At 43.7% G+C, this 27,276-nt stretch overlaps 1 protein-coding gene across 6 annotated transcripts in view; it reads left to right on the top strand.

Moving 5' to 3' along the window:
- The window catches only part of IL34 (interleukin 34), a 56,220-nt gene that overhangs the window by 17,346 nt on the left and 11,598 nt on the right, over nucleotides 1-27,276 (top strand). Inside the window, exon 1 of one of the 6 annotated variants that reach the window (XM_057713306.1) lies at nucleotides 6,091-6,145. The exons of the other annotated variants lie outside the window; for them this stretch is intronic. The gene's annotated coding sequence lies outside the window, so the exon portion shown is untranslated. Of the gene's footprint in view, nucleotides 1-6,090; nucleotides 6,146-27,276 lie in introns of those variants that run through there. 6 annotated transcript variants of the gene reach the window in all.

Below are 27,276 nucleotides of genomic sequence, written 5' to 3' on the forward strand. Positions count from 1 at the left end.
GTATTCGTGTATTTCTGTATAGATACATGAGCGTGAAGAAGGTGGTGGAGACTTCCTATCAGGGTTGCTCGTGTAGGGCTGCAGGTCAAGGAAGGGAAGAAGGAAGAAAAAAAAAAAAAGATTTTGGTGCAATTGAAAATATCTACAATACTCAACCTTCAGCCTGTCTGCTCTAATCCTGTTTATGGAGGAAGATATGACTGTGTGTTTGCATCCACAGGATAAAAAAATGAGAATACGGACTTGCAGATATGCCTACTGTGAAGTGGAGGCGAAAGCAAGTTATATAGATCTGGCGAGTCGGTTTTATTCACACAAACAAGCACACCTCCTCTCTTCGCGTATACACGCCCTGATCTGTTGCTGCGAACAAGGAGACAGATGAAGAACAGGTGTCGGCAACTGACGTAAAGCCGCGCCTGTGACGTAAAGCTGCGGCACCGCACGACACGTGACGTAAAGCTGGGCACGTGACCTGTATCCGACATTTTATCTTCTACAGTTTTGGAAGCTAAGAGTCTGAAATCAAGGGCCAGGCTCCCTCCGAAGGCTCTGGCTGGGTTCTCCCTTGTCGCTGCCTGGGTTCGCGCCTGTGTTTGGGTTTGAGGCCCATTGTGGGAAAGGTGGGGGGAGGGGAGGGGGAGAATGGTGGGGGGTGGGGTGGGGGGAGTGCCGGTAGAACCCGAGCTTGCCCACCGCTGTGCTCCCTGTTGAGGAGAGGTGGACCCGACTGCCAGTCTGTGGGTCACTGATTCTGGCAACAGACATTTCTGGAAATTCTTGAAGAACCCTCGTTATCCAGGCTGGGTCCCCTTGTGAGGGAACTTGAGCGATTTTTCATCATTTGTTAGAAGGGTTTTGAAGGCCCACCCCTTCCCAGCCTCCTGTCCTTGCTGTGCCTCCTTCCCCCTTGCCCGCTTGCACTGTGACCAGGCCTCCCCACCAGTGTCAGCTGCTCCAGGCTGGGCTTGCAACTTTTTGTCTTTGTGTGCCATCCCCTGGCACACGGGAGGGGCTCGGGTCACAGATGCTTGTGGAACAGAATTTAGTTCTGACCCCTTTAACAAGTTTCAAGTTTTTCCCGTGCCACACAGGTGGAGTCGTGGTGGAACCAGGGAGGGTCCTGGGTCAGACTGGTCTGTGTGATGAGGAGGGAGGCAGGCGACTACCCCCGGGCCCCAGACCTCCCCATCGCAAATGGCTTGGGGACAAGAGGCTGCGTCTGATTCCCCCTGAGCTGCGGTACTGACACATGTTAGAAGAGACAGACCAGGCCTCCACTGTGGGCGTCCCTGCGTTAGTTAGTTAACAACGATGTTGGAATTCTCATGGTAGGCACTGAGCCAGGAATTCAGTGGGGCTTATGTTCGGGGTGGGGCTTGGCCGGCTGAGATGCGAAACTACTAATGCATATTGAAGTATAGTTGCAATAGTTATTACGAAACACAGGCCCCATTGCTCTTGGAAGGTGAAACAGAGCAAGTTTGAAGATGAGCCAGAATAGAGCCTGTGCGTCAGGGCCTGTGTCCCTGCCAGTAGCCTTGTAAGAGCAGGGCTTGAACCCAAACTCTGCAAGTGTTAGGCCAAACCTTTGTGGGAAGTCAGGCCTTGTGTGACCAAGACGCTGCCCGCGGTGGGGACTTCTGCAAACATCCCCATTTCCCCCCCCAGCCCCCACTCCTCCCTCTCAGCTCAGCTGGAAGAAGAGTTTCTCAAGCTCCGTTTTCCAGATGTGTAAAGTGAGGCCTAGAGAAAGGAACTGACTCGCTTTATAGGTCCCAAATCAGAGAAGCCAGAGCCAGGCTCCCTGACACCATGCTCAGCCTGCCCAAGTCCCCACAGTCCCTCCTCTGTGAGCCAGAAAACGAGAAACAAAGCTGCTCTGTTCACTGAGAGTTCTGTTTTCTCCATTGTTCTCCACTAGGGACATTCCTGAATTGGTAAAGAAGGGACTGGCTCAGCCCGAGTCCTGGCAGTTGATCGGCTATGCTGTGCCTAAACCAGAATTGAAAAGTCAGGAGACAGAGGGAGTTAGGAGAAGTCTGAGACTTTGAGGACCCCCCAGCCAGAGCTGAGACAGTGAATAGATGTTCAGGACACTGTGATCAGGTCAAAGGAAGAGGGGCACGGGGCAGGGGAGGGGGTGGAGGGAGTATAGAGGGACAGCGCCCTCGAAGAGGGGGCAGCTGGAGCAAACGGGACTGGCCACCTTCTGTAGGTCAGGAGGGGCAGCATGTGAGAGATTCTGGGAGGGTGTGGGTGTAGGGGACGGGAGGTGGGGAGGAGGGAAATTTAGGCTGGCAGGGGAAGGGGTAAGGGCATTCTGCTCAGGGAACAGCAGGTACAAAGGGGTTGAGGCCAGTTAGTCATCATGTGGGGGAAGGGGTGGGCTGTAGGGGTGAGAGCCTGACCCCTTGGTGTTCCTGGCTACAGGAGCAAAGGATCATGAGAGTCTTGTCCTGTGAGGGGGAAGGCTGTCTGTCCTGTGGGAGGAGGGCTGTTCCAGATGTCCCTTAGACTGAGAAAAGCAGAGAACCCTCCTCTTTCCCCTCAGCCACATGTCCACTTACGTGCAATATTTTTTTAAATTATTTTTCCTTTTTTTATTGTGGTAAAATATACATAACATACCATTTTAAACATTTTTAAGTTTATAACTCAGTGACATGAAGCACATTTACAATGTTGTGTAACCATTATCACTCCAGAACTTTTTCCTTATCTCAAACGGAAACTCTGTACCTCTTAAACAACTCCCCCTCCCCCCTCCAGCCCCTGGTAACCTCTTCTCTACTTTCTATTTCTAGAATTTACCTGTTCTAGGTCCCTCAATATATATGCAATTTTTAAAGAATGGCTTATTGAGATAAAATTAGCATGCAATAAACTGCTGCACAAAAGCGCACAACTTGCTAAATTTTGATTATGCATGCAATAAGCCAAATAATAACTGTATCAATCACTACTAAAAATTTCCTTGTGCCCTTTGAAATTCCTCCCTCCCCATCCTCCTCCCCAAACTACTGTCTTGCTTTCTGTCCCTATAGGTCAGTTTGGATTTTTTGAGTTTTAAATACATGGAATTACACAGTTTGTACTCTTTCTTTTGCACAGTTTGTACTCTTCTTTTGGGTTGTCTGGTTTCTTTCAGCATAATTATTTTGAGATGCATTCATGCTTTTGGGCGCCTCAGTAGTTCATTCTTCCCATCGCTGAGTAGTAGTCCGTTGTATGATCTACTATAATTGTTTACCCATTCACCTGCTGATGGACATTGAGGTTGTTTCCAGCTTACAGTGCTCGTAAATAGAAATTCAGTAGATTTTTGTATGTTGATCTTGTGTCCTGCTATCTTGCCGAGCTCGTTTATTAGCTCAGCTTGTTCCCAGTTTTAGGGGGAGAACAGTCATTCACCATGTAAGTTTCTCATAGATGCCCTTTTGCAAGTTGAGGAAATTCCCTCCTGTTCATAATTTGCTGAGAGTTTCGTCAGGAGTGGATGCTGGATTTTGTCAAAGGGACAAAATCTTCTGCATCTACCGAGGTGATTACAGGTTTTTCTTTTTTAGCTTGCGAACATGGGGAATTCACAATGCTTGATTTTCGACTGTGAAATCAACCCTTCATTCCCAGTACTGCGTGTAGGATTAGACTAGGACGTGGGGATCCAGGTGCCTCCAGAGAATCCTGGGCTTTGTCCCCCAAGGAGACCGGGTTTAGTGCCCAGTCATCGGGGAGAGGGAGGGAGGGGGCAAAGGGCAAGGGTGGGGAGAGCACGTACGGCCAGACGCGGCTGCCTGCGCCTGCCGTCCCAGGTCAGCCGCCCCAGGTCAGCCGCCCCAGGTGAGCCAGGGGCCAACCTGGGACACCGCCGCCGCTCACTACGTCGTGTGTGCTCACGGGGGTGAGACGGTCCCTGCTCTCAGGCTCTCTTGCGGGGTCTCACGCGCAGCCCTTGCATCTGGGGCCTCGTTCTCAGCATTTGCAAAACGGAGCTGGTGGCGGCTGGGCAGCCAGAGCACAGGGACGGGACCCAGGAGGCCGCAAGCTGCGGCCAGTCTGCGTGCCCCACGAAGGGTTCCCGAGTGCAGCGAACTCTGGCCACCAGGCCGCAGGCGCGCCGGCAGATCCCTTCTCTGTGGAATGAAGGTAATGATCCCTCCTCTCTTCAATGAGCCTATGGTGACAAACCACTTAAATAAACTAGATGAAAGTGGCTGATGGACTGTGTTCGCGGACGGTGGTCCACTCACTAGCCGTGTCCTTCCGCCAGTGGCAGAATTTTTCAGCCTTAGTGTCCTCACTTGTAAAATGGAGATGATGATACCACGAGTTGTGGGTACCGATGAGAATTCAGTGTCATTGGGCAGATGAGCAAGCGCCTGGCACAGTGCCTGGCACGTGGGAAATGCTGGGTAACGTGCAGGGCATCTCAGGCGCCCAGAGCCGGTGCGGCTGCGGTGGAGACTGCGGAGCTGGAGGAGCCACAGAGGAAGCCGAGGGCAGGAATGTACCCTGACCTGGTTTAAGTGTGCAGTGATGTGCATTTGAGAGACACTGGCCACCGGCCGGGCGCTCTCAGCAACCCTGCCAGGCTGACATGAACCTTGCGCCCTACCCAGGTACCAGCGGGGACGTGGAGTCTCCGAGCTAGAGCTGGAACTAGAATCCAGATGCCCTTGGTTGTTTTGAGAGGTTTGTGCCTTTCTAAAATGTGAAGGATCTCCTCAGGGCTGATGCTAATTCTGGTCCCACACTGAAGGGTAGTTGAGAGAGGGAGCAGGGAGAGGAGAAAGGAATCAAGTAGCCAAGGAACCTCTTCTCGGATTCTCTGCTTCCCCATCCTGGCCTTGAGCAGGGTTTTTCCTCTAGCTTCTTGAGCTGAGTGCTTAGCTGATCTATTTCTCCTTCTCTTTTGGCATTTCAGCATCTGGCCCAAATATCCTCCTCATTCATCAGATGTTATTGTCTCCTGTGTGCATAGGCTCTGGGGATACAGTGATGAGGTCAGAACAAGGGTCTGGTAGCCATTCTTATAATAACAAGATAACACACAAGTGAACACAGTCAAGATAAAGGCAGAGAGGCCAGTGCCATGCAGAAGTGCCACAGGGGGTGTGACGGAATGACCTGGGCTGGTCAGAGAAGGCCTCTTTACACAGTGATGTTTGAGTTGACAAGAAGGAGCCAGCTGGGCAGGAATCTGGGTGGGACGTTCTAGGCAGAGGGAACAGACAAAGTCCTTAAGGAGGAGTCAGTCTGATGTGTAACTGGTGGTCAGTTGTCAGTGCCTGCGTGAACAGTGGGCAGAGCTGGGGGAGGGGTCACCTCGGAGTGTGTGGGAAGTCAGGGGGAGCAGTGATGACGTTTTCAAAGTGCAGATTCCAGGATTCTTCTGAAAACGAAAAAAAAAATGCTTGTATTCTTTTCTTGCCTTCTGTCTTCTGTGATTTGAGGGCCCTCTTGTTTGGAAACATATTTAAGGGACTCTCTGAACTGGAAGGAAGTACTGGCGCCCACCAGATCCCCTTAAGCCACCTATTTCCAGGCTGCCACAAACAGTAGGCCCCATGTCATTCTCTTAAGCCACCTTGCCAGAGTTGCTCAGCAGGAACACGAATGAACACACACACACACACACACCCCGGGGGGAGGGGGGGGAGAGGGAGGCCACTGACTAGGGGTAGTGAAAGCCCAGCAGCCTCACCCTAGGGTGGGAGGACTCTGGTGTTATTTACAAATGCTTTACAGCCTCCAAGACCTGCCCTTCCCTCTCCTCTCCCCTCACTTCTTCACCTGAAAGGTTTCTCTGGAGAGCTTGGCCTCAACAACTCATGTGAAAGCAAACCCTGTCTCAGGCTCTGCTTCTGGGGAAACCAAGCTTAGACAGGCCATTAGAGACCATGTGTTTTTTTGGATTAGAAATTGGGGTTCTGGGGTTAGAAACTTCCAGCTCTGAAAGTCCCTAAAACTGTGTGATTTACTCAGTCACACAATAGGTTAGCGGCAGAGCCAGGTGCAGGAACTACTCAACCGCCTGAAGGCATTGGGGTAGGAGTGGGGCCTGCTGGTGAATGTGGTGCAGAGCCAAGGTTGCAGCTGTGGTTTACCAGCAACTGTGCTCCTAGATGAAGCTTCATCTCAGGTAAGGCCCCCTCTGCCTTAATTGCTCCAGAGACTTTATGTCCAGAATGCCACCCCTTTCCTCTGTATTAGAGTAATTCACGCTAAAGTGTGAAAGATTGGCAGCTCAGAGATAATGCATCTTGAAAAGAAGATGCTGGTTAACCCAAATAAATCTGTAATTCGGTGGACTTTTGTTCAGAGTGATATAGTGAGTTGGAAGAATGCATACAGTGCAATTCTGTAGGGTTTTGAGGTCATGAGGGAGCCATGTATCAGGAAATTCCTCAGCTTTCCCAAGGATCAGTTTCCCCACCCCCATCTCTGCTTCACCTTACCCTCTTCTCCCTACAGTCAGATATGTTGAGAAGTGCTGGTGTCTTCCTTAGGTTTCAGCAGCAGCGCCATGAAAGGTGTGAGTCACTGAAGGGGAAAGTGACTCAGCTAAAGAAATAATTTGGCCAAAAGTGCATTTTTGTAAAGAACAGCCTGGTGATTTGAACTAAGCTCTCCAGTAAGTGACTGATTTCTCAGAAGCACAGAGGACTGTGTATGATTTAGTAAATTTCCACACCATTTTCTAAAGGGCTGGCATCACAGGCAGGTTTGTGATGTAGGTGTTGGGGGGGCAGGGAAGGCACTCCTGAGGAATGGCAGCCTCCCTGGACGTGGTTTCACCTGAATGGAGTTTCTCCTTATCGTCCAAATGGCCTTGGGCAAGTCATTTACTTTTTCCCAGGCACAGTTTCCTCATAAACAAACGGAGCTGGGCATTCCAGAACCTTGGTCCTCAAAGTGTAGTCTGCAGACCAGGAGCATCTACAACACCTGGGAGCTTGTTAGAAATGCCGAGTACTGGGTCCCACCCCAGACCTTATGAATCTATATTTTAACAAGATTCCCAGGCCCTTTTTACACACATCACAATTTGAGAAGCCCTTCTCTGGACAAGACCACTCAAATGTGGTCCTTAAACCAGCCACATCAGCATCACCTAAGCTTGTTAGAAAGGCAAGTTCATGAGCTCCAGACCTACTGAATCACATCTCTGAGGGTGGGGCCTAAAAGCCTGTGTTTGAACAGCCTCTCCAGGTGATTCCTATGCACACTGATCTTTGAGAAGCACCCTCACTCAAGTAACATTGATTCTAGCAGAGGCTTGGCTCTAGAGCAGCTGATGTATACAGAACTTCTTTGGTGCTGCTTGGCGATTCTGGAAATGCTCACATTGCACTCCACAGCAATTCTGGGGTGTTCTTTTGTCTTCATCTTTGCTTTGCCAAAGAGAAACTGAAGTTTAACAGAGATTAAGTGACTTACCCAAGATTTTTCTCACAATGTCTTGCATAGCATTATTGACGTATGATTTTTCTGGCAAAATCATTTAGCTGTCACAGGGTAATAAAACTCGTAAATATTTAACATTACCTGTTGATAAATGACAGAGGCTCTTGGAACTGGAATAGATTTTGTGGGTCTTGATCAAGGCTTAGGAGCTCATGAACTGCAGCTCTTTTACTGTTTCTTGTTTTGATTAGATAATACATTTACAAGGTTTAAACATCATGTAATAAAGGACTGCAGTCAAAGTTTTTCTTTCACTCTTGTTCTATAACCACCCAGTACCCTCCTCCCCCAGGTAACTGTTTTTATTTTTACTTTAAAAAAATTTTATCATTCTGATCTGATTATTTTTGGCTGCGTTGGGTTTTCATTGCTGTGCACAGGCTTTCTCTAGTTGTAGCAAGCAGGAGCTACTCTTCAATGTGGTGTGCAGGCTTCTCAGTGTGGTGGCTTCTCTTGTTGCGGAGCACGGGCTCTAGGCGTGTGGGCTTCGGTAGTTGCAGCATGCAGGCTCAGTAGTTGTGGCACATGGGCCCTAGAGCAGGCGGGCTTCAGTAGTTATGGCGCCCAGGCTCAGTTGCTTCCAGGCATGTGGGATCTACCCGGACCAGAGCTCGAACCCTTGTCCCCTGCATTGGCAGGCGAATTCTTAACCACTGTGCCACCAGGGAAGTCCTGGTAACTGTTTTTAGTTTATTGGGTTTAACCTAATTAAAGCTGATTCTTGGCAAAGCTGTGGAATCTCCTGATAAATGGCTACCCTCATGACCCCCCAAATCTCTGAACTTGTGATGTATGCATTTTTCCAGTTCACTTTATCACCCTGACAGACAGTCCATCAGATTATACATTTATTTGGGTTAACAAGCATCTCTTTTAAGGATGCACCATCTCAAAGAGGTTTTGAGCTGCTACTCTTTGACATTTTAGTGTGAATTATTCTAATACAGCATCTCTTTATGCAAATGTAAGCATATGCAAATATGTGCACTCTATATAACATATATTAACTATATATAATAGCGTATATAATTAATGCTTTGTCATCTCTGCCGGCACAGTTTACAAAATAGAATACACAGTGCTCTTCTGTGCTTTGCTTGTTTCACTGAATATATTATGCAGTTCTACTGTGTGATAGCAGTTGTTTCCATACTGCTGTCACAGACACTGCTTGTGTATGTGGCATTTTGCCGGTGTTTATTATATGTGCAGGATAAATTCCCAGAAATGAGATTGCTAGGTATCTGCATTTGTCATTTCAAGAGATATTGCCAACTTGCCCTCCTCAAGTTAGTACCAATTTGCACCTCCACCAGCTTTGGATGAGAAGTTACTGTTTTCTCACATCTTTGCCAACTTGTTAAATTTTCACATCACTGGATTTTTACCAATCTGATAGGTGAAAAACAGTGACTCAATTGAGTCTTCATTTAAATTTGTAATGAAAAGTTTTAAACTTAGAGTATGTTTACAGGCCATTTCTATTTCTTTTTCCTATGACTCTCTTACTGTTAGTACTCTGCTTATTTTAAAAATTGGATTGTTGCCTTTTTCTTTATTTCTAGGAACTGATTATCTATTAGGGAAGGTTAGCCTTTTGCCTTTGATAAAAGTTGTGTCCGTTTTGGTGTTTCTCCTTTTGTTGATGGTTTGTTGGTTTTGTTTGCACATTTTTTTTTTTGTGGTCAAATTTATCAGTCATTTCTTTTATGGCTTCTGAATGTTGAATCATAAGTACAAAGGTCTTTCCCACTTCAAGACAACATGATATTTATTTTCTTCTATTATTTTACATTCAAATTTTGATCCAGTTGGAATTTATCCTGAGGTAGGCTGTGAGGTATAGATCCAACTTTTTTTTTCCCTCCAGAGGGCTATCTTTTCTCTGCTGAACTGAGAAGCTACTTTTATCATAAGCTGTTTATTATAAGCTTTTTTTCTCATACATACGTGGGTCTATTTCAGAACTTGCTAGTCTTTTCCACTGGTTTTTCTGTTCACGTTCATTCATGTTCACACTGTTTTGCTTGCTATGGTTAACAGTACTTAAAAATACCTTTTGGTATATTGAAGGGCTGCTCCTTTATTTTTAGATCTCTTTAAGGGTATTCTTCCTTATTTGTTTTTCTCTTTGGACTTTAAAATCTGTTATATAATTACACGTGTTGGTGTTTTTACTGGAATTGCTGTAATAAAGACTGAAGTATAACACACATACAGAAAAGAGAACAAATTGTAAGCATGTGGCTTGATGAGTTATCATATGGTAAGGTAAACTATTACCCAGATCTAGAATTGGAGCAGTACCAGGATGTTCTGGTCCTCAAGCAGTCACTACCTCACCCTCTTCCAAAAGGTAATCATCATCCTTGTTTCTTATGTCATAGTTTATTTTTGATGGTTTTTTTTTTAAACTTTAAGTAAGTGGATTCTTTTGTATTTGGCTTCTTTTGCTCAGTGTTATATTTGTGAGGTTTTTTACGTCTGTTCTCCTGCTGATGGACATTTAAGTTGTTCCGGTTTTTGGCTGTCATGAATAATACTGCCATGAACATTGTAACACATGGCTTTTGGTGCCCATGTACATACATTTCTGTTGGGTGTTTACTGATGAGAGGACTTATGCATGGGATATGCATATGTTCAGCTTCAGAAAATACTGCCAAACTGTCTTCCAAATAGATACGTAACCATTTACCCTCCTTCCAGTGGTATCTGAGAATTCCAGTTATTCCACATTCCTGCAACACTTGGTTTTGTTGGTCATTTGGATTTTACTTACTCTGGTGTGTGTGTAGTGGTAATTAATTGTGATTTTAATTTTCATAGCTGTAATGACTAATGAGCTTAAGCACTTTAAAATGTGTATTTGTTGGCCATTTAAATATTCTCTTTCATGAAATATATTGGGATTGGTTTAAATGTATACATTAATTTCAGAGAATGGACATATTGATCATGTTGAATGTTCCTATCCAGGAACATGGTATGACTTTCCATTTGTTTAAATCTTCTGTGTCCTTTGGTATTGTTTGCAGCTTTTTAGTATGTAACTTGCACATTTTTTGATAGGTTTACTCCTAGATAGTTTATCTTTTTTATGGAGTCTTTTCTAACTGGCTGTTGTTTGTAGTAGTTTCTTAGTTGATTCTTTTAGCTGTTCTAGGCTTATAGTCATTTCATCTATGAAGAGAAATAATTTTACCTCCTCCCATGCAATTCTTTATTTTTTATTTTTTTAATTGAGATATTGACATATAACATTGTATTAGTTTTGGGTGTACAAAATAATGATTTGATACATGGTATATTTGTGAAATGATTACCACAATAAGTTTAGTTAACATTCATCACCACAAGTAGTTATTTTTTTCTTATAATGAGAACTTTGAAGATTTACTCCTTCAAAAGGAAGGAAATTGGGTCATTTGTAGAGACATGGATGGACCTAGAGACTGTCATATGGAGTGAAGTAAGTTAGAAAGAAAAAAGACAAATATTGTATATTAACTCATGTATGCGGAATCTAGGAAAATGGTATAGATCAGCCAGTTTGCAAGGCAGAAATAGAGACACAGATGCAGAGAACAAACATATGGACACCAAGGGGGGAAAGTGGGTTGGGGGGTGTGTTGGGGTGGGATGAATTGGGAGTTTGGGATTGCCATATATACATTACTAATAAGAAAAAATATATCAGATTGTACACTTTAAACATATGCAGTTTATTGTATGTCAATTATATCTCAATAATATTCTTAAAAAGATTTACTCCTTTAGCAACTTTCAAATGTACAGTACAGTGTTGGTAGCTATAGTCACCATGCTGTACATTATATCCCCCCATCCAATTATTTTATCTCTCATTTCTTTAGCTTATCTAATTGCACTGCCTAGTACCTCCTGTACCATGAAAATGTACACGTGTATTGTTTCTAACTTTAGCGGGAATGGGTCTGGTGTTTGGTGTTTTCTAATTAAGCAAAATGCTGGCTTTTGACTGAGATTTATGTATTTTATCATATTAAGGAATTATCCATTGATTCCTACTTAAGGATTTTTTATCAGGAAAGTGTTTTTTGTCAAACATTGTCAAATGCTTATTCAACATTTATGAATTTCCTGGGATCTATCATTATGTTATATTAAGAAGTTTCCAGGAGTTCCCTGGTGACCTAGTGGTTAGGATTCTGGGCTTTCACGGCCATGGCCTAGGTTCAGTCCCTGGTCAGGGAACTCCTGTAAGCTGTGCAGCACAGCCAAAAAAAAAGAAGAAATCTCTTAATATTGAAGCATCCCTGTACTCCTGGAGTAGATTCCCCTTGGTCTTTTCTTTCTTTCTAGTCTGCACCTCGTGGCTTGCAGGATCTTAGTTCCCTGACCAGGGATTGAACTCAGGTCACTGCAGGAAAGTGCCAAGTCCTAACAACTTGGCAACCAGGGAATTCCCTCCCTTTGATCTTTTAATGTACTGTGCCCACCTATTGGAGAAGCTTCTTTGACTAAGCCAACAGCTACTGTGGACTCCTCTGGAGAGGGCCTATGGACATGTGCAGAGCCAGTACATATGGGCTGAAGTGTCCTTTCCTGAAGTAAGGAACTGTTGGTTTGATTCTTTTTTAGGAAACCCAACTCCAAACTCCTTCCTTATGTAGTGGACAATAGAAACTGGGGTTTAGGGAATTCTCTGGTGGTCCAGTGGTTAGGACTCCGTGCTTTCACTGCCGTGGGCCAGGTTCCATCCCTGGTCAGGGAAAGTAGGATCCCACAAACCATGTGGTGCAGCAAAAAAAGGAAGAAAGAAAGGAAGGAAAAAAGAAGGAAATAAACTGAGGTTTTCCATCAAGTTGGGAAAAAGCACGTGATTCTGATCTTAGCCTTTTTCAGTTTAGCTCTGTTGTTTGGTTAACTTTCATCTCAAAACAAAACAAAACATTCCAAAACCAAAAACACAAAATTAAAAAACCTTAATCCTGTTGCACTGAGTTTTTGTTTATATCATGCTTTGGAGAATGTCTCAATAGACTTTGGGATTCACGGCTTTAATGTTTTTCAAGAAGAGGAAAAAAGTTGAAGGAATCTGAATCTGTAACAAGCCTCTGGGTTCTCAGTCACTAGGGAATGCAGTGCCAATCCAGAGAAGAGGCATCCACTTGGCAGTGCGGCCCAGTGGTTGAGACTTCCAGGCCAATTTGTCTGGGCTCAAATCCCTCGTCTGTGTACTATTGTGTACTCAGACAAGTTACATCACACCCCTCTGGTCCTCAGTTTCCTCATCTAAAAGTAAAGATAATAGTGGTCCTACCTCTAGCTTTGTTGCGAGGATTCAGTGAGTTCATGCCTGGCAAATTCCTTGGCCATAAATGTGGGGGAGCCGGAATGGGAATTAGAGCATCTTATGGGAGTTGGGCCTGTGGTCTTTGCATTCAGTGACCTTCCTGACCTTCGCTGATCCCAGCCCTCATGCAGATATCTGCAGGTGTGCTTAGACAAGTGACTGGCAAGTTCTCAGGGTCAGGGGCTTCTAAGATGAAGCAAAAGAATGAAATAAAAAATCCCCTTTTGTAAGGGTCAGGGCTACAGAAAGCAAAGGAATGGAAGATTCCTTAAGGTTGACATTTTAGATAATGAATTTGTGAGCTACTGGAGAGCTGGGTTAAGGCTCCTGGCCCCTAACCAAGCTCTTCCACAGCCTTTAATTCTCAGGCTTGGAGCTCCCTCAGAAATGGGTTGGTTCTTTTTTTTTTTTTATTTTTTGGCTGCATTAGGTCTTCATTACTGCATGTGGGTTTTCTCTAGTTGTGGCAAGTGGGGGCTCCTTTTTGTTGCAGTGTGAGGGCTTCTCATTGCAATGGCTTCTCTTGTTGTGGAGCATGGGCTCTAGGCTTATAGGCTCAGTAGTTGTGGCTTGAGGGCTCTAGAGCGCAGCCTCAGTAGCTGTGGTGCACAGGCTTAGTTGCTCTGTGGCATGTGGGATCTTCCTGGACCAGGGATTGAACCTGTGTTCCCTGCATTGGCAGGTGGGTTCTTAACCACTGAGCCACCAGGGAAGTCCTGGGCTTGGTTCATTTTTGAATGGGGCATCTGCTCGGTGGCTCTCTTGGGTGGTACAGCCTGTAGTTCCCATAGTATTTGTGTTTGGGAGGGTGAAAGAGGCATTTTGCTTGGGCAGAGGGAACAGATGCGGAGGGTGGTTGAGTGTGAAGGGAGAGCCATTGGGTGGGAGGGGCCCCCTGGCCAGTGCCTGGGTTCTCCCACTAAATGTGGATTCTGAACAGCATTGTCTGGCATTCCTTTAGGTGTTCTGTCTAATTTGATGAAGCAGAAGCCAGATTGGAGCCTTCATGACCAGCTTGCTCTTTCCACTGAGCTGTTTGCAATTTAAAAAATTGTAATATAATTACTTTAAATAAAAGGCACAGACCTTAAACATTCTGTTTCATGGTATATTAGTTTTCTAGAGCTACCATAACAAAGTACCACAAATTTGGTGGCTTAAAAGAACAGAAGTGTGTTCTCTCACAGGTCTGGCTGTCAGAAATCCAAAATCAAGGTGTCCACAGGGCCATGATTTCTTTGACCTTTCGTTGCCTCTTCCTGGCTTCTGGTGGTGGTTCTTACTTCCTTGGCTTGTGGACATACCGTTCTGATCTCTGTCTCAGTCATCACGTTGTATTTTCACTGTGTCTCTATCTTCTCTTCTTATAAGGATGCCAATCATTGGATTAGGGCCTTCTGTGATCTGGTATGACCGCACTCTAATTTAACTAATTACATCTGCAAAGACCCTATTTCCAAATAAGGTCACAGTCCAAGATTCCAGTGGACATGCGTTTTGGGAGGACACTATTCATTTCAGTACAGATGGCTTTTTTAAAATAAATGTATTTATGTATTTATTTATTTATTGGCTGCTTTGGGTCTTTGTTGCTGCACCCAGACTTTCTCTAGTTGCGGTGAGCAGGGGCTACTCGTCATTGTGGTGTGAGGGCTTCTGATTGCAGAGCATGGGCTCTAGGCTCATATAGTTGTGGGCTCTAGAGCTCAGGCTCAGTAGTTGTGGCCCACAGGCTTAGTTGTTCTGCAGCACATGGGATCTTCCTGGAGCAGGGAATGAACCCGTGTCCCCTGCATTGGCAGGCAGATTTTTAACCACTGTACCACCTAGGAAGCCCTACAGATGGCTTTTGACAATTGTGTATACCCAGGTGACCACACCCCAGTCAAGAACCAGGATATTTCCATCACTGTGGATTTGCTCACGCCCCTTCCTAGTCAATTCCTACCACTACACCCACCCTAGACAATCACTTTTCTGATTTCTGTAACTGTAGTTTTTTGCCTATTCTTGCATTCAAGAAAATGGAATTACGTAGCGTGTGCTCTTTTGTGTCTGGCCTCTTTTGCTCAAAATGTGTTTGAGATGCATCCATGTTGTTGCATGGGCCAGCGGTTTGTTCCTTTTTCTTGCTGAGTAGTCTTCCACTGTGTGATTGTACCACAGTTTGTATATCCGTTCTTCTATTGATAAACATTTGGATTGTTTTCTTTGGAACTGCATATAGTTCATAATATGATTATAGTAGCAATGCACGTTCTTTGTTGTTTTTGTGGATGTAGATTTTGATTTTTTTAGGTTAAATACTAGGAGTAGAATTGCTGCTTCATAGGGTAGGTATATATTTTATTCTATTAGAATTGCCAAACAGTCTTCCAAAATGATTGTATGCGCCCAAGGGCGATGTGTCAGAGTTCCAGTTGCTCCATAGCCTCATGAACTCGGTTACTTTCTTGGTGGTAGTAATTTTCTTTGATGCGTAGACAGGATAACCATCTGCAGAGGTTTCCATCCGTGGAGCGGTCAAGCTAAAAGTCCTCCAGCTACTAACTTTTTTGTTTTGTTTTGTTCTTTTTTATCCTGTTGCTCCGAGGAAGCTTTTGGGCACAAAGGTCTGCTGGAGTCCCTTTGTCCACTGTCACTTTTTTCTGAGAATAGCAGAAGTATGGACCCTCCACACTCCGTTCTTCCTCTCTTGAGTCTCCTTGCTTGTCGAAGGTCAGAAGTTGAAGGTCAGAGGTTAGAGATCAGAGGTTAGAGTACTTCGAAAGGACATCAGCAGCTTTCTTGAAGCAGGAGCTGTTCAGTGTTCAGGGGTCCCATGTGACTAGTTCTACACTGGATTTCTTTCTTTCTTTCACAATTAAGTATTTTCCTCACAGATCTCTATTGTTGGTGCAAAAGCAACAGCAATAAAGGAAATCATTCAAAAATAAAAGAAAAAGCTTAAGTTTTCCAGAACCCATCTTTACTGCTATTTATAATAGAGAATAATAATAATAGTAAATACTGATCTACTGCACACCATCCCATGTTCTAAGTTTTCTATATATAGAAACTCGGGAAATACTCCCAGAACCCTTTGAGGTCAGAATTTTCTATCAAGGCCATTTTGCAGATGAGGCGCAAGAGAATGCTCACCTCACCCAAGAATTTGAATTCAAAGGTTCTGGCTTCAGAGTCTGTATCTTACCTGCACATTTTTTTCCTTAGGGTTATTCACATTTTGGAAACCTAGTCACAGTTATTTAAAAAGAAAACAGTGTATCACTACCATAAGTCAGAGACCCACATCACTTGCCATAGGTAGATGGTAACTATAAAAACAGACACCCTGATAACTGTGTTGTTCTAGCTTATTCCTGTTGTTTTCCCCCACACACTTTTTTTTTTAAATGGTTTGTGCTTTTGGTATTAAATAGAAGAAAATTGTGCCCAACTCAAAGCCGCAAATATTTTCTCCTAGATTTTCTTCTAGAATTTTTATAGTTTTAGGTTTTACAATTACGTCTGTGATCCATTTCAAGTTATTTTTATGCCTGGTGTGAGGTAAAGGTTATGCTTATTGATTTATTTATTTTTCAATAAGGATTTCCGTAGTTTCTGCAGCATTGGTTGAAAAAGCCTCCCTTGCCATGTCTTCTCTGAGTCTGACTGTTCTCAGGGAATGGCGAAGGTTAATGTGCGCAGCTGCTACAAGGAGAGAAAGGTAAAATCATTTTGCTACACTGGATGTAAACCCATTGGCACATGGTCAGGACTCAATAAACAGCAGTTAGTTCCCAGATTATGCTAAGTGCTTTCCTGTGGTTTGGCATTTAGGTTGTTTTCAGTTTTCTTTCTTCAAGTGTAAATGGCAATGGGATGGATATTCCAAGGGCACGGCTTTTTTTTTTTTTTCTTTAAAATTATGTTAGGGTATATTTACGCATCTTAATCCATACTACAATTAGTGTTAGAAGTGTTTGGATCCATGCACTCTGCCAGAAGCCAGAAGCCACGCATTGCTTTTTCTTTTTTAAATACTTATTTGTTTATTTGGCTGTGCCAGGTCTTAGTTGCAGCACGTGGGCTCCTCATTAAGTCATGCAAGATCTAGTTTCCTGACCAGGGCTCAAACCCCGGCCCCCTGCTTTGGGAGCACAGAGTCTTAACCACTGGACCACCAGGGAAGTCTCAGAGGTATGCATTGCTTTTGAATTAGCTCTGCTTCTAACCAGAGGGAGCTCCTTGGGAGGGTTAAGAACTGGAATCACTGCCTTCTCAGGAACACCGGCCCCTAGTTGGTGGTTTCTCATCTTCCCTTTAGCTGCACACGCTTTTCCATGATACTGTTTTCTACTCAGTTATTTACCCCATTGCCTCCCCGACTAGCCTGTATACCTCTTACTGGAGTCATACCTTACCAGTTCCCAGCACAGTGCCTGCACGTCGTTAGTGCTTAATAAATGTTGACTGTAAGAATGTCATGCAGTGCAGCATGACTAGTACTGCTGCTGGGTCTGTGGACTTCTCTGAGACGAGCTTTCTGATAACAGTGTTCTTTTAGCACTGGTGCTTTGGTTCCAAGACATCTTATCATTTAGACAGCTTTCTCTAAGTGTGGATTGTGTGCCGTTAGTTAATGTTGGATGGTGTAACATGGTACTTGGCTCCTGCATTAAATAACATTGAATCCCAGAGTGAGGAAATTTCTTTTCAGTTGTTTTTTCAACGCTTCTTTTTTCTCTAGGACAGAGTCTCTCAGCCTCAGGACTATGGGCTGACATTTGGGGGCCAAAATATTCTTTGTTGTTGCGGGGAGGGGGCTGCCCTGTGCACAGTAGAATGTTTATAACATCCTGGCATCCACCTACTAGATGCCAGTAGCACCCCTGCCCCCAGTTGTGACAACCAAAGATATCTCTAGGCATTGCCAAATGTTACCTGGGGGACAGAATTTACCTCCCAGTTGAGAATGACTGCTCTAGGAGAAAGATTGGATCTGGTGCTAAAATATTTCAAACACCTCTCTAACCCTTGCTAATCTCCTTTTTTCGAAAAGAGAGAGTAGATATCTAGCTCAGGAGGCAATGCTTTCTCACCCAAATTTACATTATTTTGCTTTCTTTGATGTTACCTTCTCCTTTTGGCAAGTTAGAATTGTTGTCCTCTCAATGTAAGTGTTATGAAGTTTTCTTTACAAGTAAGTTTAAGTAGAAAATTGAGTGAATGTAGAGAAATATATCTCAAATGTGTAGATATGGCCCAAATAGTGCCATACTAGACACCCGGTTCTAAGGAAATGCTGAGTAATGCATCTTCCTGTTTCAGTGCTTCTGTGGTCTGTAGCACTGGGCGGGTTTTCATGTTTGTTTCACCTAAGATAATACTCCAGCTTGGGAGATGTCCTAGGGATCTGGTGTAGATGCCAAGCCTCCCAAATGTGCTGACACTGATCACATACATGCAGCACCTACCAGAAGTGTACTGCCTGCTCCAAGCATTAGGTCTGTGGACCCAGGAGTGAATCTTAGTTGATAAAATCATTCAAGAGACTCTGGATCGCAAGGGTAAAGGCAGTGTATGTCTGGATGCCAGCCAGTCCTTTTCTGAGAAGCAGGCATTTGAAAACAAATCACAAAGGCCTGGAGACTTTCTGATTTCATAGAGAGGTCACACGTGGAAGGAAAGCACAATATGTCATTCATATCAGACATCTTGGCAAAGCTGCTGATCTGTTACTAATTCTGCTTGCCTATGGGAAAAGGCTTAGATCAGATGACAATGTGAGTGAGAACATCACAGTTAGCAACCCTTGATGAATTAATGGGTCTAGACATTAAGTATTGGTATGTACCAACATCAGAACAGAGTGAAAACCAGACATTAACCCCTGTTGGGAGAACCCAGCACCACCTGCAGTCATGACAAAGGATTTAAGCTTGAGTCTGATCCAACCCCCAATGTGCAAAAGCAGAGGACAGAGGAACGTGTTGAATTGCACTGTGAGTGTGCAATCAGCAAAGTCTAGACTGGGGGCACTCTATGGGACACATATCCTGGGTTCAGTAACAGATGAATTGTAGAGGAAAGAATGGGATGGAGGAGAACTCCTGTAGAATAAAGGGGGCTTAAAATATATTTGAAATTATAAAAATGGGCAAAGCTAAAAACTAAACTGTAGTGTCTAGGGAGGCACACTCAGTTGATAAAACCAGAAGGAAACTCAACAAGGTGATTGCTGTAATAGTCAGGATGGTGGTTACTTTTTTGGCGAGCTGTGATTGGGATGGGGCTCATGGAAGGCCTTCTGGGGTGGCTAACTGGGTTCTGTTCCTTGAGTTTACGGTAGATATAAGGTTTGATTATCTTATAATAATTCATTAAACTATGCATTTGTTTTCTGTTACCTCTGTTTTATTTAAAACAGTTTTTAGAAAGCAAGTTGCAAAAGATTGTAAAATGCCAACTTTTTGTAGGCAAAAAGGAAATAAGAAAAATATGCTTGTATTTTAAAATATAAGCAGCATAAGGATAAGCCAAAAACTAATCAAAATGTTTATTAGGGAGGGGAAAATGAGGGGGGAGAAAGATAGACCTTTCTGAACATGACTTTTATAGTTTTTACTTTGGAATGATGTGTTTTATATAATTAAAACACAAAAATTTTTAAAAATCTCTAAAAATAAGAAGCAAATGGAAATACATGATCTTTTGACTGTACATTCCCATTGGGAATATAACCTAAGATAGAAAGAACCACAAAGAAATCTTAAACTGCACAGACTTGTTTTATTGTTAGGTTGAAATATCATTATTACTATTTTGAAACTACTATATATATGAAAGAATAAAGTAATTATCTTGTGTCATTAAGAAACAAGATTTTCAGCCCAAAAGAGATACAAATAACAATCTAATGAAGTTTAAAAACTTTATAATTCTAATGATTTATCTACACAATAATGACATTTTTCTGTTTCTAAAAAATTATGAATTTCCTAGGTCTATCCACCTGAAAAGGCCCATAAACACAGAAAACCCAGTAGCAATGAGCACCTGTAGTGTTCAGGCTGTGGTTTCTAAGTACCAGTTCCCACCAAAAGAATTCCTTGGAAAAGTAGCTGATTTCTATCTAGTCTGAGGCAGAAAATGAACAAGATGAGCCTGGAGCCCCCAGTCATGGCTGAAAGCAAGGAAGCTGTTAAAGACTACTGGAGTCATGTCAATAGGACAGGAACCCACTGGAAGGAGCTCCCGCTAGCCAAATGATGAAATAATTTGAATGTTAAAAAGAATAACAAACAACCACTTTGGAAAGATAGGTTGGCAATTTTTTATTGTTTAAATCTCCAGCTATCACCCAGCCACTCACTCCGAAGTATTTACCCAAGAAAAATAAAAACATATGTCCACAGAAAGACCTGTATGCAAATGTATATGACAACTTTATTCATACTTGCAAAAACCTGGTACAATGAAAAACTCAGTAATAAAAGGAGACAACTGATAGACTTAGCAAATGTGTTGGAGAATCCTTCCATGTTGCTAAGTGAAAGAAGACAAGACAGAAATAGCAACATATTATATGATTCCATTTATATAATATTCTGGAAAAAATAAAACTCCAGGAACAGAAATTAAGTGATTGCAGAGGTGTGTGGTGGGGAAGAGGATTGACTGCTAAAAAGGATACAGGGGACCTTTTTGGGGTGATAGAAATGTTCTATATCTTGAATAATGTGTTGGTGTGTATAATTGTTGAAACTCATCAAAGAGGGTGAACTTTAGTGTACATTGATTATACCTCAGTGAACCTGACTTCAAAGTAACTCCAATGGATTGAAATATAAAAATTAAAAATTAATGAGTCCAAAGTGATACTGAAAAATCATCATTAATTACCTTTGGAAGATGTTAGGGAACAACTTGTTCTGAAAGCTGGTAAGTAAAGGGGAAGAATCAAGCTTTTATCCTGCTTTTTCTACCCAGACCAAATTTTAAGATAAGAAAATAGATGAAGAAGGAAAGTTCTGCTTTATAAAAGAATCACAGTAATAAATGTAGAAGAGAAGATAGAAAGTCACCACCTAAGGAAATACTGGATCAAGGCTGTAATCATGAGCACCTGATGAAATGTAAAATGTTGATGGGGAGCTTTATAATGGATGGTTCATGGAGCAAGAACATAACATTAGCTCATTGAAGTGGGATAAACAGAACTTCTGTGCCTCCTGATGTAATGCAACACCTCCTATGGAAATTATACATGAGCCCAGTGAAGCTTCCTGATCTAAATATTATAAATACAGAGATAAGTATGTTAAATGACATTCCAGGGATTCAGTTACCCAAATCCAGAATGTAGGAAGTCTACAGGACAAGTGACCGAGTTTCTTCAACAAAAACAAAAAGGGAAAAATAAATTATTATGGATTAAAATGTCTTAAGAGTTCAAAACTTACCAGAAAGCTGCAGAAATCAAGAAAGAAATAAAGAGGTATGTTTGTCTTTATTGGCATAAAGATATACATATAGGGAATTCCCTGGGTAGGACTTGGTGCTTTCACTGCCAGGGCCCAGGTTCAGTCCCTGGTCAGGGAACTAGGATCCAGCAAGCTGTGTGGCATGGCCAAAATAAATAAATAAATAAAAATAAATATATACATATAGGGACTTCCCTGGTGGCACAGTGGTTGAGAATCTGCCTGCCAATTCAGGGGACACGGGTTTGATCCCTGATCTGGGACGATTCCCACGTGCCGTGGAGCAACTAAGCCTGTGTGCCACAACTACTGAGTCTGCGCTCTAGAGCCCACGAGCCACAACTGCTGAAGCCCATGTGCCTAGAGCCCTTGCTCCGCAACAGGAGAAGCCACAGCAATGAGAAACCCACACACTGCAACTAAGAGTAGCCCCTGCTTGTCGCAACTAGAGAAGGCCCATGTGCAGCAACAAATACCCAATACAGCCAATAAATAAATAAAGTAAAAAAAAAGATATACATATAGATCAATGTAATAGAATTGAGAGTCCAGAAATAAATCCATATCTATCTATGCATTTATGGTCAACTGATTTTTGGTAAAGGTGCCAAGACCATTCAGTGGAAAGAATAATTTTATTTATTTATTTATTTATTTATTTATTTATTTATTTATTTATTTATTTATGTGGGATTGAACCCACACCCCCTGCATTGGAAGATGAAGGCTTAACCACTGGACCACCAAGGAAGTTCCAAGAATAATCTTTTTAAAAACTTGTGCTGAGAAAACTGGATAGCCACATGCAAAAGAATGAAGTTGGCCTCTTGCCTCATACCATATACAAAAATTAACTCCAAATGGATCAAAGACCTAAATATAAGAGCTAAAATTATAAAATTCTTATAATAAAACACATATAAATATTTGTGCCCTTGGATTAGACACTAATTTCTTAGATATGACACTAAAAGCACAAGCAACATGTATACATGAAACTTATGTAACAAAAAAAAATTGGACTTCATCAAACTTAAAAAGTTTTGTGCATCAGGGGAAATAGCTCATGAACTTTGTGTAAATTTGTTAAGAAAGAAAAAAAAATAAGAATAAAATATTTCACCCTTATTAAAAAAAGGAATGAAGTACCGATAGATGCTATGTCTTAGCCTGCTCAGGCTGTCATAGTAACATACCATAGGCTGGGTGGCATAAACAACAGAAATTTATTTTCTCATGGTTCTGGGGGCTGAGGTCCAATGTGATGGTATTTGGAAATGGGATCTTTGTGAGGTAATTCGGGTTGGACGAGGTCCTGAAGGTGGGGCCCTCACGACAGGATTAGTGCCCTTATAAGAAGAGACACCATCCCATAAAGAGGAGGTCATGTGAGCACACATCCAGAAGGTGGCTGTCTGCAACCCAAGGGGAGAGTGTTCACAGAAACCAACTGTGATGCTACCCTAATCTTCGTTGCGGTGCACAGGCTTCTCATTGCATTGGCTTCTCTTGTTGTAGAGCACATGCTCTAGGTGCACAGACTTCAGTAGTTGTGGCTTGCAGGGTCTAGACAACAGCCTCAGTAGTTGTGGCACACGGGCTTAGTCGCTCTGTGGCTTGTGGGATCTCCCTGGACCAGGGCTCAAATCTGTGTCCCCTGCATTGGCAGGTGGATTCTTAGCCACCGTACCACCAGGGAAGTCCCTGTATTTCTACCTCTGTATACACTACAGCCCGTTCACCACCAAAAGTTTAGTTCCATCACTATACAGTTGCCAACCATACAGTTACACCATATGTTACTCATTTTGCCCTTCTCACCCTACCCCTGTGGTAACCACTACTCTGTTCTCTGTATCTACATGTTTGTTTTTGTTTTTGTTTGTTTGTTTGTTTTTTTGTCACACGGGCTTAGTTGCTCCACAGCATGTGGGATCTTCCTGGAGCAAGGATCAAACCTGTGTCCTCTGTATTGGCAGGCAGATTCTTAACCACTGCGCCACCTGGGAAGCCCTGTTTGTTTTTTCATATTCCACATGAGCAAAGTCACATGATATCGTATCTCTCTCACTTATTTCACTTAGCATGATACCCTCAAGGTGCATCCATGTTGTCACAGATGGCAAGATTTCATCTTTTTAATGGCTGAGTAGTATTCCATTGTATATATAACATATGCCACATCTTTATCCATTCATCCATTTATTGGCACTTAGGTTGTTTCCATATCTTGGCTATTTAAAATAATGCTATGATGAACATAGGGGTGCATATTTCTTTCCAAATTAGTGTTTTCATATTCTTTGGATAAATACACAGAAGTGTTGGGAATTCCCTGGTGGTCCAGTGGTTAAGACTCTGTGCTAAACAGGAATCACAGAATGTTGATAATTTTTGAAGCTGAATTATGGCTATATGAGGGTCCATTATACTATTCTACCTTGTTTGGGTTTGCTTAACAATGCTACAATAAAGTTTCAAAACATAAATCAAATATGGCAGAGGGGAAAAAAAGAGTCTTGATTAGTACTGAATTCCAGAAAGTTCATCTTCAAATAGAAGATTCTGAGCTGGGCCCTAGGACAATGAAAACACACCTTTGCCCCTGAAGGCCTCCTGAGCTTCTTTCAGAGGAGAGAGGCCCCCAGAACCACTCGCAGAAGATGTTTTGGGTTAGAAATGATTTGGCTTTTTACAGAATACTTGCAGAGATGATGCACTTCCAGGCTATATCAATTAGCTTTTGTTGTGTAACAAACTACCCCCAAGCTTAGTGGTTTAAAATAAACAAACATTGATTATTTCTCATGATTCTGTGGGATGGCTGGGATTCTGGGGCCAGCTGGACTAGTTTAGGACAGTCTCACACAAATGCCTGGGGCCTCCTGTAGGAAGCTAGCCAGGAATTGTTTACATGATATGAAGCCTTCCCAGCAGCAAGAGAGGACAAGCCCAAGGCACAGGCATATCCCACTGGTCAGAGCAATTCACACGGCCAAGCCCAGATGAAAGGGGGGTAGGAATAGAGGCTCCTTTGCAGATTGGGCTTGTACTGAATGGGAAATGGGAGCTGAGGGAGCCAGTCAGGGTCTGGCTCAGCCCACCTCTCTGAATGAGACTGACTACTCAGATGTGGCCAAGAGTGGGTCCTGTGTTATTCATGTGCCCCAGGTCTAGAATCCTCTTGCCACTGGTAGAACAGAGGTGGTGGATGAAATGTTATTCAGAAATACAGACCCTGGGCTAATGGAATTAACCGGAAAAAAATCATTCGTATTTGTACTTTTGTTTATCTTCTTTTTTCTGTGGCTTAAACCCAGTCCTATTTTTCATCCACCTCCTCCTTAAATTAAGCATCGGTGACTCACTCCTTGGGGCTGCTGGTTGCTAGTATGTCCCTCGCCTTATTCTCAAAGGGCAGAGTGGCTTGATTCACAGGGAGGGGGATGGGGTTGGGTGTGAGGTCTTGGGACAGCTCCCTCCCTCCAGCCCTGTTTCCCCATCTCTGAATGTGGGGGTTGCATGGAATGTCTCTGAGGCTCTTTGGCCCTGTCCTGCTTACAGGGAAGTGGTCAAGATGGAGCAGGTGGTCCAGTGCTCTGTCCCCTGGGCCTCAGGTCAGGCCTGGCAACTTTGGGGAGAAGAATGCTCTGTGTAGGTGTAAAAGATTGGTTGCTAAAGTGGCCCTAATTCTTCACATGTACCCCCATCCATACCTTTTTCTTTTTTTATTTGAAGTATAGTTGATTTACAGTGCTGTGTTACTTTCAGGTATACAGCAAAGTGACTGTTGCTCCTTCTTTTGCGGCACTGTCTGTTGACTTCCCACCAGGGAGCATGTAGTTCCTTGTTACCCACTTTGCTCTCCACACGTGCACCCTCCCCAGGCCCTTGTCCTTCCAGGATCCTTAAGTCATGGTTCCGTTAAATTCACGTTCACTTTTTGCTTGCATCTTTGACTTTGAAAATGCTGTTTGCAGTTGAACTATGTAGAATAATACTCCAGCTTTTACTTTCTTATCCAACTTTTCTCTGCATGAGCTTCCAAAGGGCTGTTCCAAGACCCTGGGTAGGGGGTGGGGGGTGGGAGAGGCATTTCTCAAACTCTTTCCCCTCCCTCTTCCCCACCAGAGAGAGAGACAGACAGAGAGACACCCTTGGGCTCTCCCAGAATTTGGCGAGGCCACTCTTTTAGGTGATTTCCTCTGTACTTCTTCCCCCAGGAGAAGGCTCTGGCTTCTGTGTCATCAGGTAGCACCCACTTCGTGCCTTCCTGGCTTCCCCACAGCTCCCCCATTTGGGGAATGTGTGGGACCACAGATGGCACCCAGGATCAGGACTTTGTGGTGTGGCATAAAGGTGACCCTGACCCCATTTCTCACTTTCTCAGCTTCTCTGTCCTGGTCTCATGTGCGGGTGCATGTGGGAGTCTTTCTGGGAGGTTTCTGAGTGCGGAGGTGGCCAGGAGAGTTTTGTGGGGCGTGGATGGGGTGCAGAGCCCGATTCTGGTGTGTGTGTCTGTGGGGGTGAGGGTTGGGGTTAGGGACAGGGACGCTCCAGCAGTGGGAATAGGACAGGAGCAGGAACCAATGTCTGGGCCCCGGTGCACAGCGTGCAGAGCCGAGATGGCCCAAGAGAAATGGAAGTTCCATCCACACCAAAACCTGTCCACAGAGGCTTGTAAAGGCTCTGTTCACAGTCGTCAAAAACTCGAAACAAGCCAGATGCCTTCCAGTGGGTGAATGGACAGTCCACACAATGGAATACTACTTAGCAAGAAAAGGGAACAAATGACCAACACAGGCAGCAACCTGGCTAAATCCCAAATGCATTCTGCTAAGGGAAAGAAGCCCGACACAGAAGACCATGCGCTGTGATTGTGTTTATAAGGCATTCTGGGGAAAAAATTGCTGGTCAAATGTGCATGGGTTGTTGCCTGGGGCCGGGGTGGGAGGAGGGCTTGACTGCAGATTGGCAGGAGGGAATTTTCTGGGTAGATGGAGATGTTTTATATCTTGATGATTGTGGTGGTTACGTGGCTCTGTGAATTTGTCAAAATCCATAAAATTATATGCTAAAAAAATGGTGAATTTTGCTGTGGGTAATTTTTACCTCAGTAAACCTGAAAAAAATAAAAGCAATGCCTTAGAGGACTGGGGCGGGGAGGGTGGGGGGGACTCGAGGCGGGGGGAGTCAAGGAAGGGAGGGAATACGGGGATATGTGTATAAAAACAGATGATTGAACTTGGTGTACCCCCAAAAAAATAATAAAAAAATAAAAATAAAAAAAAAATAAAAGCAATGACAACAAAAAGTTTCAGTTAGGTCAGCGTTTGTGGTGATGTAATACCAGGAAGATTATCAGGGTGGGTCAGAGGAGGAGCTAAGGTTCAGGGGTGACCTCACGCAAGGGCTGGATGGGGATGCCTGTGTTCTGTGGGTGAGGCCCTGCCCTCCTGCTGGGAACCTCAATGGGTGAGAGCTGGCACTTCCAGCATTCTGTGGGGATGCCATGGATACAACAGTGGAGAAGACCCCCAAATCATGCCTACTATCCTCTCATGCCATCAACCGGTGGCTATTTCCCCAGAGGGGAGACAGGGAAAGGGCAAGAGGATGGAGCAGAACTGAGTCAGAGGCTGAGTTTCAGAGCCAGCTCTGTTGCCTGCTAACTCAGTCTCTCAGAGCCTCAGTTTCCTTATCTGCAAAATGGGGACAACAGCTGATACCTTGCAGAGCCCAGTGAGGGGTAAATGATGATGATTGCATGAGAGCCTCCAGCCATGTGCCCAGCTGCCCAGCTGTAACTCACATGTGGGTGTCAGCAGGCTGAGGTTGAATTCCTGTTGTACTTCTTACAAGCTGTGTGACCTTGGACAAATGTGTTAACCTTTCTGGGCTTTGAGTTCCTTGTTGATAAACTTTATGGCCCCATAAGGTTGTTGTGAGGATTCAATGAATATAAAGGCCTTAGCTGTGGGCCTACCACATAGTGAGCAC

The sequence above is a fragment of the Hippopotamus amphibius genome, chromosome 16, assembly GCF_030028045.1.
Source record: "Hippopotamus amphibius kiboko isolate mHipAmp2 chromosome 16, mHipAmp2.hap2, whole genome shotgun sequence".
NCBI lineage: Eukaryota > Metazoa > Chordata > Mammalia > Artiodactyla > Hippopotamidae > Hippopotamus > Hippopotamus amphibius.